This window comes from Rhincodon typus, chromosome 1, assembly GCF_021869965.1.
Source record: "Rhincodon typus isolate 14 chromosome 1, sRhiTyp1.1, whole genome shotgun sequence".
Taxonomy (NCBI): domain Eukaryota; kingdom Metazoa; phylum Chordata; class Chondrichthyes; order Orectolobiformes; family Rhincodontidae; genus Rhincodon; species Rhincodon typus.
The window spans coordinates 142,836,858-142,854,082 of NC_063332.1; the positions used below are offsets into that span (position 1 = coordinate 142,836,858).

Consider the following 17,225-nt stretch of genomic DNA (forward strand, 5'->3'; position numbering starts at 1 on the left):
CTAAAATGTCAGCTTTCCTGCTCCTCTGATGCTGCCTGGCCTGCTGTGTTCCTCCAGCTCCACACTGTGTTGTCTCTGACTCCAGCATTGGCAGTTCTTACTATCTCCAAGACTCTGAAAGCTTGTGTTTTCAAGTTAACCTGTTGGACTATAACCTAGTGTGGTGTGACTTCTGACCTTGTCCACCACAGTCCAACACCGTCACCTCCACATCATTTGAGCCATAAAATTCTGAAATATTTGTCAATTAAGGAATCAGCGCTGCTTTATGGAATATCGACTGATAGCATTAAAATCTTTAGCTCCAAACTACAAAGAAAAAGACTTTGGCTTGGAAAAAGCACCCAACAACCACTCTTTGTGTCCTGTGCAAGTAGTCAATTTTTTTTGTCAAAGTAGATTTTACATTTTGTCAACATTGCTCAGAAGGTTTTCAAAGAGAAGAACATTTCTATAGCTCTATAGCTAGGGAATGAACTTGGAGAATTCTGCAAAATAAATCTTTATTCCAAAATGAGCAACTTCTACAACTCCTGTGAAGATGATGTTGAGCCCAATTCACCTCAAAATAGAGATAACCAATGCCTGTCATTCATTGAAGTAAAACAAAGAACTGCAGATGTTGAAAATCAGAAGCAAAAACTGCTGGAGAAACCCAGCAGGTCTGGCAACATATGTGGAGAGAAAGCAGAGTTAATATATCAAGTCAGTTCTGACGAAAGGCCACTGGATTTGAAACATTTCTCTCCACAGATTCTGCAAGACCTTTTGGGTTTCTCTAGCAATTTCTGTTTTGTGATACTGTCAGTTATTAACATATGAACATATTTGGTCAGATTGATCAATCACAAAAAAAACCTGCTAGTCATGAATAAACTAATCACTCAATGGTGTTAATACTCACACATGTGCACTGATCTTTGTATTCGTTTGAATGCTCATGTTTTCTGGTCATCATTGTTGATTTTAGGTAAAAAGAAGTTGTCCTGAAATCTTTGTCCTGTGTTGTCTGTTCTACCACAGATAAGAACTCTTCGTACAGTTAGGTGGAGATAAATGTAGTCCTGTAGCAACAAGTCTTAGAATTCTTCTTTATCTAGTTTTAGCCACAGTATCATCTGCTTCTCTGGTTGCCTTTGACAACAGAACAACCAAACATTCTTTGTGAGTTTTTTATACGAATTATATTCATACACAGTTCATGGAAGGGAGATATCATAAACTGACCACAGTTTAAAATATATCTCAAAATATATATATCTCAAAACATTAGGAGAGCACTCACAGTGCATGCTCCATTGTAGTCAGTCATGTCACATGACCCATGGCAGAAGTTTGCTACACTGAGTACATGTCAATGTTAAATTGTGAAACAAATGACAATGGGATCAGTCAACAGCATTAAATAAGCTGGCTTAAACACAGACTAACAATAAAAAAAGTATTGCTTTTAGCTCAGTACAGCACTTAACCAATTGTTAGTTCTTGTATTTGCTCAATTTATTAATTAGTATTTGCTTATTCTAAAACATACTTTTGATGATTCTGAAGTGAAGGTATATAATTGGGACATTTCAGTAAATGGAATATTCAACTACCAATGTGGAAAATTTATTTTAGTGCTTAATCTAAGCACACATGTAGGTAAAAATCAAGAAAATAGCCTCACATTTTCTTAAATATTTTAGTTAATTGCCAAACATGTGACTCAATGATGAATTTAGGTTCAAGAATCATATTATTTGTGTAGCAGCACTCTGCACAAAACTTTCCACACTGTAGGGATTCTATGTCTTATGAACCTAGCTTTTAAAGAGGTGGAACATGTAAAATCTATTGAAATTGCAATCCCACCATAAATTGGAACCATGGTTGAATTGTTGCCAACAAACAATGCTTTTCTATGGGATGCAGTGCCACACTGAGATGCTACTGTTGACCTATTATAATGCAATTTGATGGTATTACTGACTTTGGAATTCCCATGGGAATTGCTTACATTGCAGGTTCCAATACATATTGTCAATAGATTCAAACTCCTGCTGACCAGAAAATCTCAGGATCATGCACCAGTGGCTGCAGTGTGGACCGAGTACACATGCTCACACCTTTCCCATGCTTTTCCATGCACAAAGCCATGTTGACTATCCTTGATCAGTCCTTGCCTTTTCAAATACATGTAAATCCTGTCCCTCAGGATTCCTTCCAGCAACATGCCCACCAGTGATGTCAGGCTTACCAGTCTATAGTTCCCTTACAATCATTCTTAAATAGTGTCACCATGTTAGCCAACTTCCAGTCTTCTGGCACCTCATCTCTGGCTATCAATGATACAACTATCGATGATACAAATATCTCTGCAAAGGGCCCAGCAATCACTTCCGTAACTTCCCACGGAGTTCTATGGTACACCTGATCAGGTCCTGGGGATTTATCCACCTTTATGCGTTTTAATCCGTCAAGCACCTCCTCCTCTCCATTATGGACACTGTCAAAGATATCATCATTTATTTCTCCAAGTTCTCCAGCTTCTTTATCCTTCTCCACAGTAAAAACTGTTGCAAACTATTCATTTAGTGTCACCCCCATCTCTTGCAGTTCCACACATAGGCAGCCTTGCTGATCTTTGAGGGGCCTTATTCGCATCCTTGTTACTCTTTTGTCCTTAATGTATTTGCAGAATTGTTTTGGATTCTCCTTTACCCTATTTGCCAAAGCTATCTCATGTCCCTTTTTGCCCTCCTGATTTCCCTCTTAAGTATACCCCTACTGCCTTTATACTCTTCTAGGGATTAACTCAATCCCTGCTGTCTATACCTGACATATGCTTCCTTCTTTTTCTGGACCAAAAACCACAATTTCTCTAGTCATCCAGCATTCCCTATGCCTACACAGAAGTTGCTGGAAAAGCTCAGCAGGTGTGGCAGCATCTGTGAAAAAAAATCAGAGTTAACTTTTCAGAATTGAGGAAGGGTCACTGGACCCGAAACATTAACTCTGATTTTTCTTCACAGATGCTGCCAGACCTGCTGAACTTTTCCAGCAACTTCTATTTCTGTTCCTGATTTACAGCATATGCAGTTCTTTCAGTTTTTATTCACTACACCTACCACCCTTGCCCTTCACCCTAATAGGAACGTACTGTCTTTGGATTCTCGTTATCTCATTTTTGAAGGCTTCCCATTTTCCAGCCATCCCTTTACCTGTGAACTTCTGCCCACAATCAACTTTTGAAAGTTCTTGCATAATATTGTCAAAATTGGCCTTCCTCCAATTTAGAACTTTAACTTTTAGATCCAGTCTATGCTTTTCCATCGCTATTTTAAAACTAATAGAATTGTGATCACTGGCCCCAATGTCCTCCCCCACTGACACATCAGTCACCTGCCCTGCCTTATTTCCCAAGCATAGGTCAAATTTCGCACCTTCTGTAGTAGGCACATCCACATACTGAATCAGAAAATTTTCTTGTACACACTTAACAAATTCCTCTCTATCCAAGCCCTTAACATTATGGTAGTTCCAGTCTATGTTTGGAAAGTTAAAATCCCCTACCATTACCACCCTATAATTCTTACAGATAACTGAGATCTCCATAAAAATTTGTTTCTCAATTTCCCGCTGACTATTGGGGGTTGTCTATAGTATAATCCCAATGAGGTGATCATCCCTTTCTTATTTCTCAGTTCCAAGCAAATAACTTCCCTGCACATATTCCTAGGGATATCCTCCCTAAGTAAAGCTGTAATGTTATCCCTAATCAAAAACACCACCCCCCCTCCTCTCTTGCTCCCCTTTCTTTCCTTCCTATAGCATCTATACACTGGAATATTAAGCTGTCAGTCCTGTCCAGCCCTGAGCCATGTCTCTGCAATCATTATGATATCCCAGTCCCATTTTGCCAACCATGCCCTGAGTTCATCTGCCTTAGCTGTTATGCTTCTTGCATTGAAATAAATGCAGTTTAATTTATCAGTCCTACCTCATTCTCTGCTTTTTCCTTGCCTGACCTGACTGTTTAGCTCACTCCTTTTCCCAACTGCACAAGACTCAGACTGATTTCTTTTCTCACTGTCTCCCTGGGTCCCACCCCCTTACTGGTTCAAATCCTCCCGAGCAGCTCTAGCAAATCTCCCTGCCAGCACATTAGCCCCCTTCCAATTCAGGTTCAATCCGTCCTTCTTGTACAGGTCACTTCTACCCCAACAGAGATTCCAATGATTCAAAAATGTGAATCCTTCCTCCCCTGCACCAACTCCTAAGCCATGCATTCATCTGCTCTATCCTGCTTTCCTACTCTCACTAGCTCGTGTTACCGGGAGTAATTCAGGTATTTCTACCCTTGAGGACCTACTTTATAAATTCCTCCCTAACTTCCTATATTCTCTCTTCAGAATCTCGTCCTTTTCTCTTCCTATGTCGTTTGTTCCATAGTATACAACGACCTCCTGCTGGTCCCACTCCCCTTTGAGAATATTCTGCACCCTCTCTGAGATATCCTTGATCCTGGCACGAGGGAAGCAACACAACATTGTGACGTCTCATTGTCGGCCGCAGAAACATCTGTCTGTGCCTCTGATTAGACAGTCTCCTTTCACAATCAATTGCTTGGAACCTGATGTACCCCTTGTTACAGTAGAGCCAGTCTCAGCATCAGGAACTTGGTTGGCAGTGTTACATTCCCCCGAGAGTCCATCACCCCCAATGTATTCTAAAACAGAGTACTTGTTTGAGATGGGATAGCCACAGGAGACTCCTGCACTACCTGTCTACCCCTCCTATCTTTCCTGGAGGTCACCCATCTACCTGACTGTATCTCCGGTTTTTCTCCCTTCCTGCAACTGCCATCCATCACACCCCCTAGCTCCTATAGAGTCTTCACTGCCTCTAAATGACACTTCACCTGATCCATGCAATCCAATAGGATTCGCAACCAAACATACCTCCTGCACTCATAATCATCAATAACATGGAAATTTTCCCTAATCTTCCACATCTGACAGGAAGAGCAAATTACCCTATTAAAGACCATCTTTGCACCTTAACAATCTACAAACCCAGAAAATAGCCCAGCCTTACTGCTCTAAAATTACTGGTCCAGGCTAACTTAGAATCTATGTTTTATATTTTTAAAGTTTAAATAAGAGACAGGCATCAGTAAAAACATATAATCAAACAAGACCCCACTCTAGTTACTTCTGTAGATTTACAAAAAAAATTGTAAGGTTACACTTTAAAAACTTGCAACTTAGCTGCTTCCCTGCTGTGAGCTCCCCCAGGCAGGCTTCTCCAAGGTCAGCTGTGAATTTCACTGTTTGTTTATTTTTCTGAGATGAACTTTATTGCCCACAGATACTTGAAACCAAACAGCAGAGGCAGTCAGAGGCGGTCAGATAGATGCGCGTAGGTTTATTTCTCCTTCTGTTTCACTTCCCACATGGTATCTGCTCCCTCTCTCTTCCTCCTTTTAGAAGTGCCTTTGTTTTGATCTTTTTTTCCAAAAGTTCCAAAACAATGGAACAGCTTGTAATACAGTAATTACTGCTCCTAGAATTCACGGAAATCATCTCCAAAACAGAAAATACCTCAAAAAAAGAGCAGCTTTTATAACCACCATTTTTTTCCAATCTGCATCTTGGATTATCCAGAATCGTAGCTTTGCACAACCTCCCTACTGTTGTATTCTATTTCCCTCACAATAAGTTATCTTTCTCTTAGCTTTCTTAATTTATTGTTGGGCCTGCATGCTAACCTTTTGTGATTCATACATGCGGACTCCTAGATTCCTTTATTCATCCTGAGCTCTGAGATTTTTTATACTTCTGCCAAAACAGGCAATTTCAAATCTTCCCACTTTGTATTCCATTTATGAGATCTTTACCCACTCTCATAACCTATCTATATCATTTCCTTATGCCTTCTTCATAACTCACTTTCCTAAATATCTCTGTGCCATCAGCAAATTTTGCAACCGTACCTTGAACCCTTCAACTAAATTATTTGTATAAATTGCAAAAAGTTGAGGCCTCAGCACCTCTGTGGCAACCCACTAATCACATCTTTCCAATCAGAAAATAATCCATTTATACTTATTTGTTTTCTGTTAGCTTGCAACCTTTTATCCATGCCAATTTATTAACACCTACATAAAAGGTTATGTTTTCCACAATAATCTTTGGTAAATGACTTTGAGAAATCCAAGTACACATAGAACATGTTACTTGCTTAAAGTGCTTCAATAAATTGGTTTAGCATGATTTCCCTTTCACAAAGGAATGTTGAATCTGCCTTTTTCTCTTTGCCCTGCGAAAACGTCATTAATAATTGCTTCAAACATCTTCCCTAGGATGGATGTTAACAGTCCTATAGTTTCCTGCTTTCCGTATTCCTTTTTGAATAAAAGATGACATTCACTATCTTCTACTCTGATTAAACCTTTTCTGATTCTAGGGAACTTTGGAAAATTAGAAGCAATGTAACAACACAATCTCACTAGCCATTCTTCAAAAAATCTTGATGAAATCCAATAGGATGTAATCACTTGTCATCCTGCAACTCTAACATTTTGCTCAGTACCTCTTCCCTGGTCATTACAATTTTATTTTCTTGAATCCTCGCTTCCACTTCCTAATTTACAGCTATTTCTGAGATGTTACATGTATCCACTACAATGAAGACTGATGCGAAATACCTGTTTAATTAATCCATTTCCTTATTTTCCATTATTTCCCAAATTCACTTTCTACAGGACCACCATTCACACTTTTAACTCTTTCCCTTTGTAAATATCTGTAGAAACATACAATCTGTATTGACGTTTCTTGCTTGCTTTATCTCATATTCTAACTATATTAATCCATATTAATATTTTAGTCAATCTTTGTTGTTTTTATATTTTGCCCAATCTTCTGACCTTCCAATCATCTTTGCACAATTACATGCTTTTTCTTTAACTTAGATACTATATTTAACTTTTTTAGTTAACCACAGATGGTGGGTCCTCCCCTTAGAAATTTAATATCCAATTGGAATATCTATCCTGTGTATTCTGAAATATCCACTTAAATATCTACTATTGCATCACTATTGACCTATCTCTTAACAATTTACCAGCTCACTTTAACTGGTTTGCTTTTGTTCCTTCATAATTGCCTTTATTCAATTTAGAAATACTATTCTTGGGTTTATCATAAGATAGAGCTGGAATTGGAGGTGAGAGACATCATGGAGAGTGTGTTGGTAGTTCATGATGTGAGTTTGGTCAGATACAGTGAAGAATCTTGCGAAGCCTTACAGCAGGAATCCCCCAAAAAGTTTGACGCAACTTGGACTAGCCAAAAACATGTAAGATTCAGCCTATATGTGTGTGGCAGTGAAAGAATGAGAATGTGTCAGGGAAGCAAGCTTAATAAAGAGAGTGTGTGAGTGAGGGAAGGTTAAGAGAAAGTGTACATGAAAGGTAGTGGAAAAGAGAGAGAATATGTGGGTGATAATGAAAGAGGTGCAAGCTAGATAGAGCATATGTGTGGGGTGCAGTTAGGCAGTGTGGCAGGCATGAAGAGAGACACTGTGTGTGATAGAGGGTGTAGGGTGTGGGAGGCTGTGAGGGAGGAAAAGTATGTCTGTATATGGGAAGAAGTGATCTACAAACGCATCCACCTCCTTGTCTTTCATAAAACCCTATCTGCAAAGCAGACTGGAGAAGATGAAAACTCCAGTTCAAAGGCAAACAGCTTCTAATGTCCACTTTCTGATGAATTTCACTGAGGTCTACGCAGAATGTGTGCCACCAGAGGTGAACGTAATGTCAGTGTTAGTTGAACTTAACTCCTTAACTCAGCTTCTACTGACAAGACTAAATATATAATTCTGCTCATATTTCTATTGGGGTCTTAGTAGAACAGACTTTAGGACTTCTTAAGATAAGGTTTCAGTGCCTTTTCTAGTGTTCCGAAGGGGCCTCTCACAGAATAGCCTGGAAAGGTGTGCTATGTCATTGTGGCATGTTGTGTTCTTCACAACTGGAACGGACAAAGGTAGGATGTCCCAGGTGCAGATGAAATTAAGGATCGAGAACAATCTTCTGAAGATAAAGATAAGAGCGTGGATCAGGGCATTGACTGTGAAGGATAACCATGACAGCTGTCACCTATCCTCTTCAGCCTTCCCTCTGACTAACCACAATAACCTCTTACTTGCATCCACTTATCTCTATCTCACCTACCCTCCCCCCCAGCCTCACACCGCCTCCCTCTATTTGTTTCTGGGCACCCCACCCCCTCCCCAGTCCTGACAAAGGGTTTCAACCCGAAACGTTGACTTTCCTGCTCCTTGGATGCTGTCTGACTGGCTGTGCTTTTCCAGCACCACATTTATTGACCCTAGCTTCCAGCATCTACAGTTCTTACTGTCTCCAAGTTGCTGCAAACCATACTGCAAAGTTTCTTCTAAGGATGCCCACCTTGAAGAAGTTTTTCTCCTCCCTTCAAGGAGAGCTCAGTGAGTCTCTCTCCCATTGCAACACCCTGGTTAACTCCTCTGCCCTGAAACTCTTCAACCACATTCTGAAGCAACCCACTACTACAGCCATGTTTCCTTCCTCAATGCCTGTCTATACAGCTGGCTTATCTCCCATGGACTCCAAATAATGTTCAGACCTTCACAATTTTGACCCAATTGTGACAACTGTTACCTGCAGTCCCTCCAGGGTCTCCAGACACACTTCTCCCTGTGGATTCTCAGCTGCATGCTCATTGCCATGCGTTGATATTTTCTCTCCCTGCAGTCAGCCCTGGCCCAGCTCAGAGCTTTTCTTTCCCAGACCTGCAGTGGTCCTCTACTGTTCCTTGTCCTCAGGAGGATCCACACCCTCAACAAATGTTTTTTCTCCACCCTGGTCCTCACGCTCAACAATTTTTCCTTTGATTCCTCCCACTTCCTACAAACCAAAGGGATGGCTATGAGCACCCACATGGGCCCAAGTTATGCCTGCCTCTTTGTAGGATTTGTGGAACAGTTCCTCTTCAACAGTTACACATGCACCATCCCCCACTTCTTTCTCTACTATATTGATGACTGAATCAGTGCTGCTTCATGCTCCCACAAGGAGCTTGAGCAGCTCATCAACTTCACCAACACCTTCCAGCTCGCCCTCAAATTCACCTGGACCATTTTGACAGCTCCTTCCCCTTTCTGGATCTCACTGTCTCCATCTCCGGTAACTGACTCACCATTGATGTCCATTTCAAACCCACTGATTCCCACAACTACCTCAACTACACCTCCTCTCACTCACTATCTTGCAAAAATTCTATCCCATACTCACAATTCCTCTGCCTCTGCCGCCTCTGCTCCCAGGATGAGGCACTCTACTGTAGGACTTACCAGATATCCTCCTACTTTAAAGACCATAGTCTCCCGTCCTCTGTTGTTAAGGATGCTCTCCCCCCATTTCCCATGCTTCTGCCCTCAAACCATCTCCCCCCAACAACAATAAGGATAATGTCCCTTGGTCCTCACATACTACCCCACCAACCTCTGAATACAATTCAGCCACCTACAATCAGACCCCACTACCAAAAAAACTTCCCTCCCCACCTCTGTCCGCTTTCCGCAGGGAATGTTCACTCCATGACTCCCTCGTCAGTTCCACACTCCCCACCAACCCCTCCACCCCACCCTGTACCTTTCCCTGCAACCGCAGGAGGTGCTAAACCTGCCCCTACACTTCCGTCTGAGGCCCCAAACAATCCTTCCAAATTCGGCAGAGATTCACCTGCACTTCATCTAACCTCATCTACTATATCAGTTGCTCCCGATGTGGTCTCCTCTATACTGGGGAGACCAAACGCAGACTCGGGGTTTGGTTTGTGGAGCATCTGCGCTCTACACGCACCAACCAACCTGACCTTTCAGTTGCCATCCATTATAACTCCCCCTCCCACTCCCCTGGTGACATGTCCATCAGCCTCCTCCACTGTCAGAGTGAGGCCAAACGTAAACTGGAGGAATAACACCTCATATTTTGCCTTGGGAGCTTACAGCCCAATGGCCTGAATATTGACTTCACCAGTTTCAAAATTTCTCCTCCCTCACCCTGTCCATCTTCTGATTCACCTATCTGTTCCGCCCTTCTCACTGACCAACCACAATAATCCCTACCTGCATCACCAACTTCAAAATCACTGCACACCCAATCTGTCCATCTTCCTACTCACCTATCCGCTCCACCCTTCATACTGACCAACCACAATAACCCCCTACCTACATCCACCTATCTCCATCTTACCTACCCTCCCCCCAGCTCCATGCCCTTCCTACTATTTATTTCTGGGCTCCTCTCCCCCTCCCCAGTCCCAATGAAAGGTTTTAGCCTGAAACGTTGACTTTCCTGGTCCTTGGATGCTGTCTGACTGGCTGTGCTTTTCCAGCTTCACATTTATTGACCATGACAGAGCAATGTATCATCAAGCCCAAGAAGCCAGAGCGAATTCATTGAAACACACTTTTTAAGATGAATGAGGTGCTTTTGGACTTTGCCGACAGAATGTTAAACAGTTAGACAAACTGACAAGTAGCCCTTGATGGAGATATGGACCTTGATAGTTTTGCAGACCTTGACCTTTCCTGTTCCTGAAAAAAATATCTTGTTATCCATCTGATTGTACACTTGATATCATCAGGTCATTGCAACTCTTTACTTTCAAGTATCTACACATTACATGGTCAACTGACTGCTAAAAGCATTGATCAGTGACTGTGCTCTAATATTACATGGTTCTAAGGTTGGATAGTTCTTGGGGACCCTAACAGGGTATGATATCTGAGTGCATGGAGTGAACTCTTTCATGATAAGCAAGGGTTGAGAGGAATCTTGAGGAATCTCCTTTTGACCCTTCTGTCATTGATAATCCTTCAATGTTCCAGTATATGCGTAGACTGCTAAATTGCCCTGAAATGCTTGAGCACCCTTTTGTCAACAGGTACCGCTTTGTGTGGCTTTTCTCAGCAGAACAATGAACTATGAGGGGGAGCTGTCTGCCATACATCCTTTAGCCTTGAATCATGGAAAGCTGAGGCATAGAATGAACCCTTTCCAAGATTTGTGGAATCATCACTAATTGCATTACTAAATCACAAGGTGCGCTGAATGATGTGAGGAGGCCAGGCCCTAGCACAATCATTGCACATTGCGTTTACCCTCAGTGTTGTCCACATTAAAGTGCGACTCCTTGGCTGCAGCCATTAATTTCACAGTTCAAGGGTCCATGGCATCTGTGTCTATCTGCAGTCAAGGAGTCAGTTGCTTTTGAAAGATGATCAATGATTGACCATTACAACTCCTTTAATTCATGGGATGTCTGAGAAGGCCGCTCATCTTTCACATGGATGTATTTCACCAGGTCCAACACTGAAAATTAAGTGCACCAGGCATTTTAACAATGCAAGTAAACACATATTTACAGAAGTGAAAGGTTATTCATAATGATGTTTCAACTTTGCCACATGTATACCTTTAGTAAGTTTTCTTCTTTCTCTGCCTCCCATTATGTTTAAATGCAGGACTAAATCCCAAAGTTATGGTGGAGTGAGCCAGCGCTGTGGTTGACCCTTTCGGCTCAGAGGAAATGGATGGGCCCTATCCTGTTGCTTTTGGGCCTAAAAGACCATGGCTGTTGAGAATGTTCTGGTGAGAACAATATACAGGGTGGATGAAAGCCTATCCGACACGATACTGTTCAGCAACAAATGTTACTTGAATAATGGTGGAAGAGGTAATCACAAGTGGGGAATACCATTACAGATTAACTCAGATTAGGGAACATATTTTACAGAACGACGGATTAAATTGCAGCAAATAATTAAAAAGGCATGTGAATTTTGGCCTCTATTACTAGAGAGTTTGAAAATAGGGATGCCTTGTTACAACAGTGCTGGATGTTAGTTAGGCTGCACCTGGAGTACTGTGTACTGATTTGGTCCTGTATTTTTTTAAAAAAATCAAACATGCTGGCATTACTAGAGACAATTCCAAAAAAATTCAATGGGCTAGTTTCTGGGATGAGTGGTTAATTTATCACGAACAGCTGGGCTTAATTCATTTGAGTTTAGCAGAATGAGGAGTGCTCTATTGAAGTGTCTGCAGTTCTGAAGGGACTTGTGGGGGAATTTTGAACTATGGCACACTTGTTTAAAAGTGAGACATGAGGAAATTTTTTCTCCCAGAGGGTACTGAATGTATGGAATTCTGTATCTTTCGAAATATCAAGGATTCAGGCCTGGGGTTGAGAGGGGCTGAAAGACCTATTCTTGCTTCTATTTCTTATGCTTTTATGAAATTTGTAAGTTGCTAGGGATAAAAATTTCACATCCCCTACTACTCACAGAGCCTAGGCATGGTAGAGCGAATGAATAGGACATTAAAGCGTTAGCTAAAATCATCCAGGAGATGGCATAGAAGTGGCCAGATCTATTGCCTAGTATCCAGATGGGACTAAGAGCGACACTGAGAACACTGACTGGACTAACTCTGCATAAATTAATGACAGGAATAATAATGAGATTGCAGGGGAATGTTGTGATTGACAACGAGGAAGTAGGTACTTCAACAAAAAAGTTAATGAATGGTGAGAAAGCCGTGCAAGCAGCTGTATGGAATGAGACAAGCAGTTCAGGATCAGCTGATCATATTTGCAAAGAAGGAATAGGCACGAATGGAACAGGTTGAGGTATCCAGTGTAGGTGGTAAGGTTGTGTAAAGGTCCCACTGTAGGAACTAAGATTTGCACTACGTTGGATAGGACATTATGAAGTGATAACAGCTAGTGATACCATTCCCGGTATAGACACAAAACAGAAAGACCATTGGAAGCATTAGTCACAACTGGGGCAAATCCCTAAATTATTTATGTATTCCAGAATAATTAGTCCTGGGATTAACACTTTAACCTTTTGGTGTCATGGTTATTGAAATACTAATTGCTTTCCCAAAAATTTTTGAGGAGCTATCAACAAATGAACAATTGATGTATAATTGATCAGCTCACTGCCTGGACCAGGGATACTTTAACCTGATGCTGAATCACCTATTGTTCACGACTTGTCATGGTTTCCTTAACGTTGCACAAGTGGAAGGAGAAGGTGTGGGAGATGAGGTCCTCTTCAGAAAAACTGACAATTATGACATTGTTACATAAATGTGTATATCTTGACTGCACTGCCACCACGTTCATCTACAAGTGGATGATAAACATTCCGACACTGAGGATGGACCGCATGCTGAAATGTCTAAATGGTAAGGTCAGCAAAAACAAGAATTTTGAGTGAGTGGATATGCTCACAGAGCAACAAATATACCATAACTGTGACAAAACTACCCCCTCCATAGTATAGCAGGGGTAGGGAACTCCAGAAAATGGACTAATGTTGGTAAAGGATGATAACTTTTATTTGATAATGTACACCATGAGCTGGTATCTGTTGTTTTAAACTCCTCAATATCGGTTCACCTCAGTGGTATTTGGTCCAGACCCAAGCATTGTACATATAAAAATGAAAGAGGAATAGACAATTCAGCCTGTTGAGCCTGTTCTGCCATTCAACGCAATCATGGCTAAAATCATCTCAGCTTCGACTCTACTTTCCTGCGCACTTTCCACAGCCCTTCATCCATTACTAATTAAAAATGTATCTCCTCCTTAAATTTATTCAGTGTCCCGCTATCCACTGGGGAATCTGAATTCCACAGATTCACAACCTTTTGAGAGAAGTAATCCTCGTCAGTTCTGTTTTATCTGCCACCCCTTATCCTAAAACTATGACCTCTCATTCTAGATTGCCTCACAGGGGAAACATTTGCTCTACGTCTACTTTGTCAATCTCCTTTAATATCTTATTGTTGCAAAAGTGGAATTAATGACAATTGATGACGTAGAATTGGATAATTATCTTATCAAACATTATATAAACTTAGTATGTGCCCTCTTGAGGTGAAGTGGTTTGGTCCCTCCCTTGGACAGAGAGGCTTAGGTTCAAGTCCTACCTGCCCCACAGGTATATACAAACAGCAGACAAGGGAGTCACGGAGAGAGTTGTCCCTCCGGAAAGCAGATAAGGGTGGGGAGGGAAAGATGTCTTTGGTGGTGGGGTCAGATTGCAGATGGCGGAAGTGTCGGAGGATGATGCATTGGATCCGGAGGTTGGTGGGGTGGTACGTGAGAATGAGGGCTTTCTTTTTTGGTTCTTATTGCGGGGATGGGGTGTGAGGGATGAGTTGCGGGAAATGCGGGAGACACGGTTGAGGGTGTTCTCGACCACTGAGGGGGGGAAGTTGCAGTCCTTGAAAAACGAGGACAACTGAGATGTACGGGAGTGGAATGCCTCATCCTGGGAGCAGATGCGGCGAAGGCAAAGGAATTGGGAATAGGGGATGGCATTTTTGCAGGAAGGTGAGTGGGAGGAGGTGTATTCTAGGTAGCTGTGGGAGTCGGTGGGCTTGAAATGGATATCGGTTTCTAGGCAGTTGCCCGAGATGGAGACGGAGAGGTCCAGGAAGGAGAGAGAGGTATTAGAGATGGTCCAGGTGAACTTAAGGTTGGGGTGGAAGATGTTGGTGAAGTGGATGAACTGTTCGAGCTCCTCGTGGGAGCACGAGGCGGCGCCGATACAGTCATCAATGTAACAGAGGAAGAGGTGGGGTTTAGGGCCAGTGTAGGTATGGAAAAGGGATTGTTCCACGTAACCTACAAAGAGGCAGGCGTAGCTTGGGCCCACGTGGGTACCCATGGCCATCCCCTTTGTCTGTAGGAAGTGGGAGGAATTGAAAGAGAAGTTGTTGAGGGGGAGGTAGCCGAACTCGTCCTCACACCCCGTCCCCGCAATAAGAACCAAAAAAGAATCCCCCTCGTCCTCACGTACCACCCCATCAACCTCCGGATCCAACACATCATCCTCCGACACTTCCGCCATCTGCAATCTGACCCCACCACCAAAGACATCTTTCCCTCCCCACCCTTATCTGCTTTCCGGAGGGACCACTCTCTCCATGACTCCCTTGTCTGCTCCACACTCCCTTCCAGCCCAACCACACCCGGCACTTTTCCCTGCAACTGCAGGAAGTGCTACACCTGCCCCCATACCTCCTCCCTCACCCCTATCCCAGGACCCAAGAAGACTTTCCACATCAAGCAGATGTTCACCTGCACATCTGCTAATGTGGTATACTGCATCCGCTGTACCTGTTGTGGCCTCCTCTACATCGCGGAAACCAAGCGGAGGCTCGGGGACTGCTTTGCAGAACACCTATGCTCGGTTCGCAATAAACCAACTCCCAGTCGCGAACCATTTCAATTCCCCCTCCCATTCCTCAGACGACATGTCCATCCTGGGCGTCCTGCAGTGCCACAACGATGCCACCCAAAGGTTGCAGGAACAGCAACTCATATTCCGTTTGGGAACCCTGCAGCCCAATGGTATCAATGTGGATTTCACCAGCTTCAAAATCTCCCCTCCCCCTACCGCATCCCAAAACCAGCCCAGCTCGTCCCCGCCTCCCTAACCTGTTCTTCCTCCCACCTATCCCCTCCTCCCACCTCAAGCCGCACCCCCATCTCCTACCTACTAACCTCATCCCGTCCCCTTGACCTGTCCGTCCTCCCTGGACTGACCTATCCCGTCCCTAACTCCCCACCTACACTCACCTTTACTGGCTCCATCCCTGCCTCTTCGACCTGTCTGTTTCCTCTCCACCTATCCTCTCCTCTATCCATCTTCTATCCGCCTCCCCCTCTCTCCCTATTTATTTCAGAACCCCCTTCCCCTCCCCCACTTCTGATGAAGGGTCTAGGCCCGAAACGTCAGCCTTTCTGCTCCTATGATGCTGCTTGGCCTGCTGTGTTCATCCAGCTCTGCACCTTAGCCATAAATATAAGGCAGTCAGCAATAAATACAATAGAGAATTCAAGGGAAACCTCTATCCTCAGAGAGCAGTAACAACATGAAATTTGCTGTTGAATGGAATGTATAAGACAATTAACATAAACTCATTGAAGGAGAAGCTATATAAGAAGATGACAGAGAAAGGAATAGAAGAATAAGTTGATGTGGCGAGATGAAATTAGTTGGGAGGAAGCCCATGTGCAGCAAAAACAAGGGCACTGACCTGAGATAAAAACAGAAAATGCTGGAAATACTCAACAGTTTGGAATTATGCGTGGAAACAAAAACAGAGTAAGCATTCAAACTGATAACCTACCATAAGGCTCAGGAACAGATGTAGGTTTTTGGCCCATTGAGTCTATTCTGCCATGCAATGAAATGGTTGATGTGATAAACCTTGACCACTTTCCTGCTTTTCCTCATAATGACTCCTTTACTGATTAAAAGTCTCTCTGTTTCAGCCTTTAATATACTTAACAACACAATCTCTACAGCCCTTTATCATAAACAATTCCACAGATTCGCTGTCCTCTGAAAAAGAATTCCTTCACATCTCTGTCTTAAATTGGTGACCCCTAACATTGAGAAAACGCCCACTGGTCTTAGAGTCTCCCACAAGGGGAGACCAATTCTCAGCAACAACCCTGTCAGGCCCATTAAAAACCTTATATGTTTCAATAAGGTCATCTCTCATTTTTCTGAACTTCAATTAGTTGGCGTCTCCTCATAAAAAGATCCCTCCACACCCAGGATCAACCTAATGAACCTCTGGATTGTCTCCAGTGCGAGTGTATCTTTCCTTAGATAAGGGCACCAAAACTGTTCACTGTATTTCATGTGAGGTCTCTCTATGCCTTGTATAGGTTTAGGAAGACTTTCCTATTTTTATACTCTGTTCCTTTTAAAATAAAGTCCAACATTAGATTCATCTTCCTTATTACCTGCTAGCTATTTGTGATTCATGGAGGAGGACTCCCAAATCCCTCTCTGCTGGAGCTTTCAGAAGCCTTTCTCCAGTTAGGTAATATTCAGTTCCTCTATTCTTCCTGCCAAAGTGCATAAGCTCACTTTTTCCACATTACATTCTAACTGCCAAGTTTTTGCCCACTCACTTAATCCGTCTAAATCTCTCTGCAGACTCTCTGTCATCCTCATTACTTGCCTTCACAGCTATTTTGTGTCATCTGTAAGTTGACAATAGTACATTCACTTCACTCCAAGTCATTAATATATATCATGAATAATGATAGCCCCAGTACTGATCCCTGTGGCACTCCACTAATTATAGG

The 17,225-nt window shown here is 42.6% G+C and overlaps 1 protein-coding gene across 1 annotated transcript in view; it reads left to right on the forward strand.

Moving 5' to 3' along the window:
* The window catches only part of LOC125485496 (deleted in malignant brain tumors 1 protein-like), a 63,326-nt gene that overhangs the window by 7,290 nt on the left and 38,811 nt on the right, over window positions 1-17,225 (forward strand). The window lies entirely within an intron of this gene.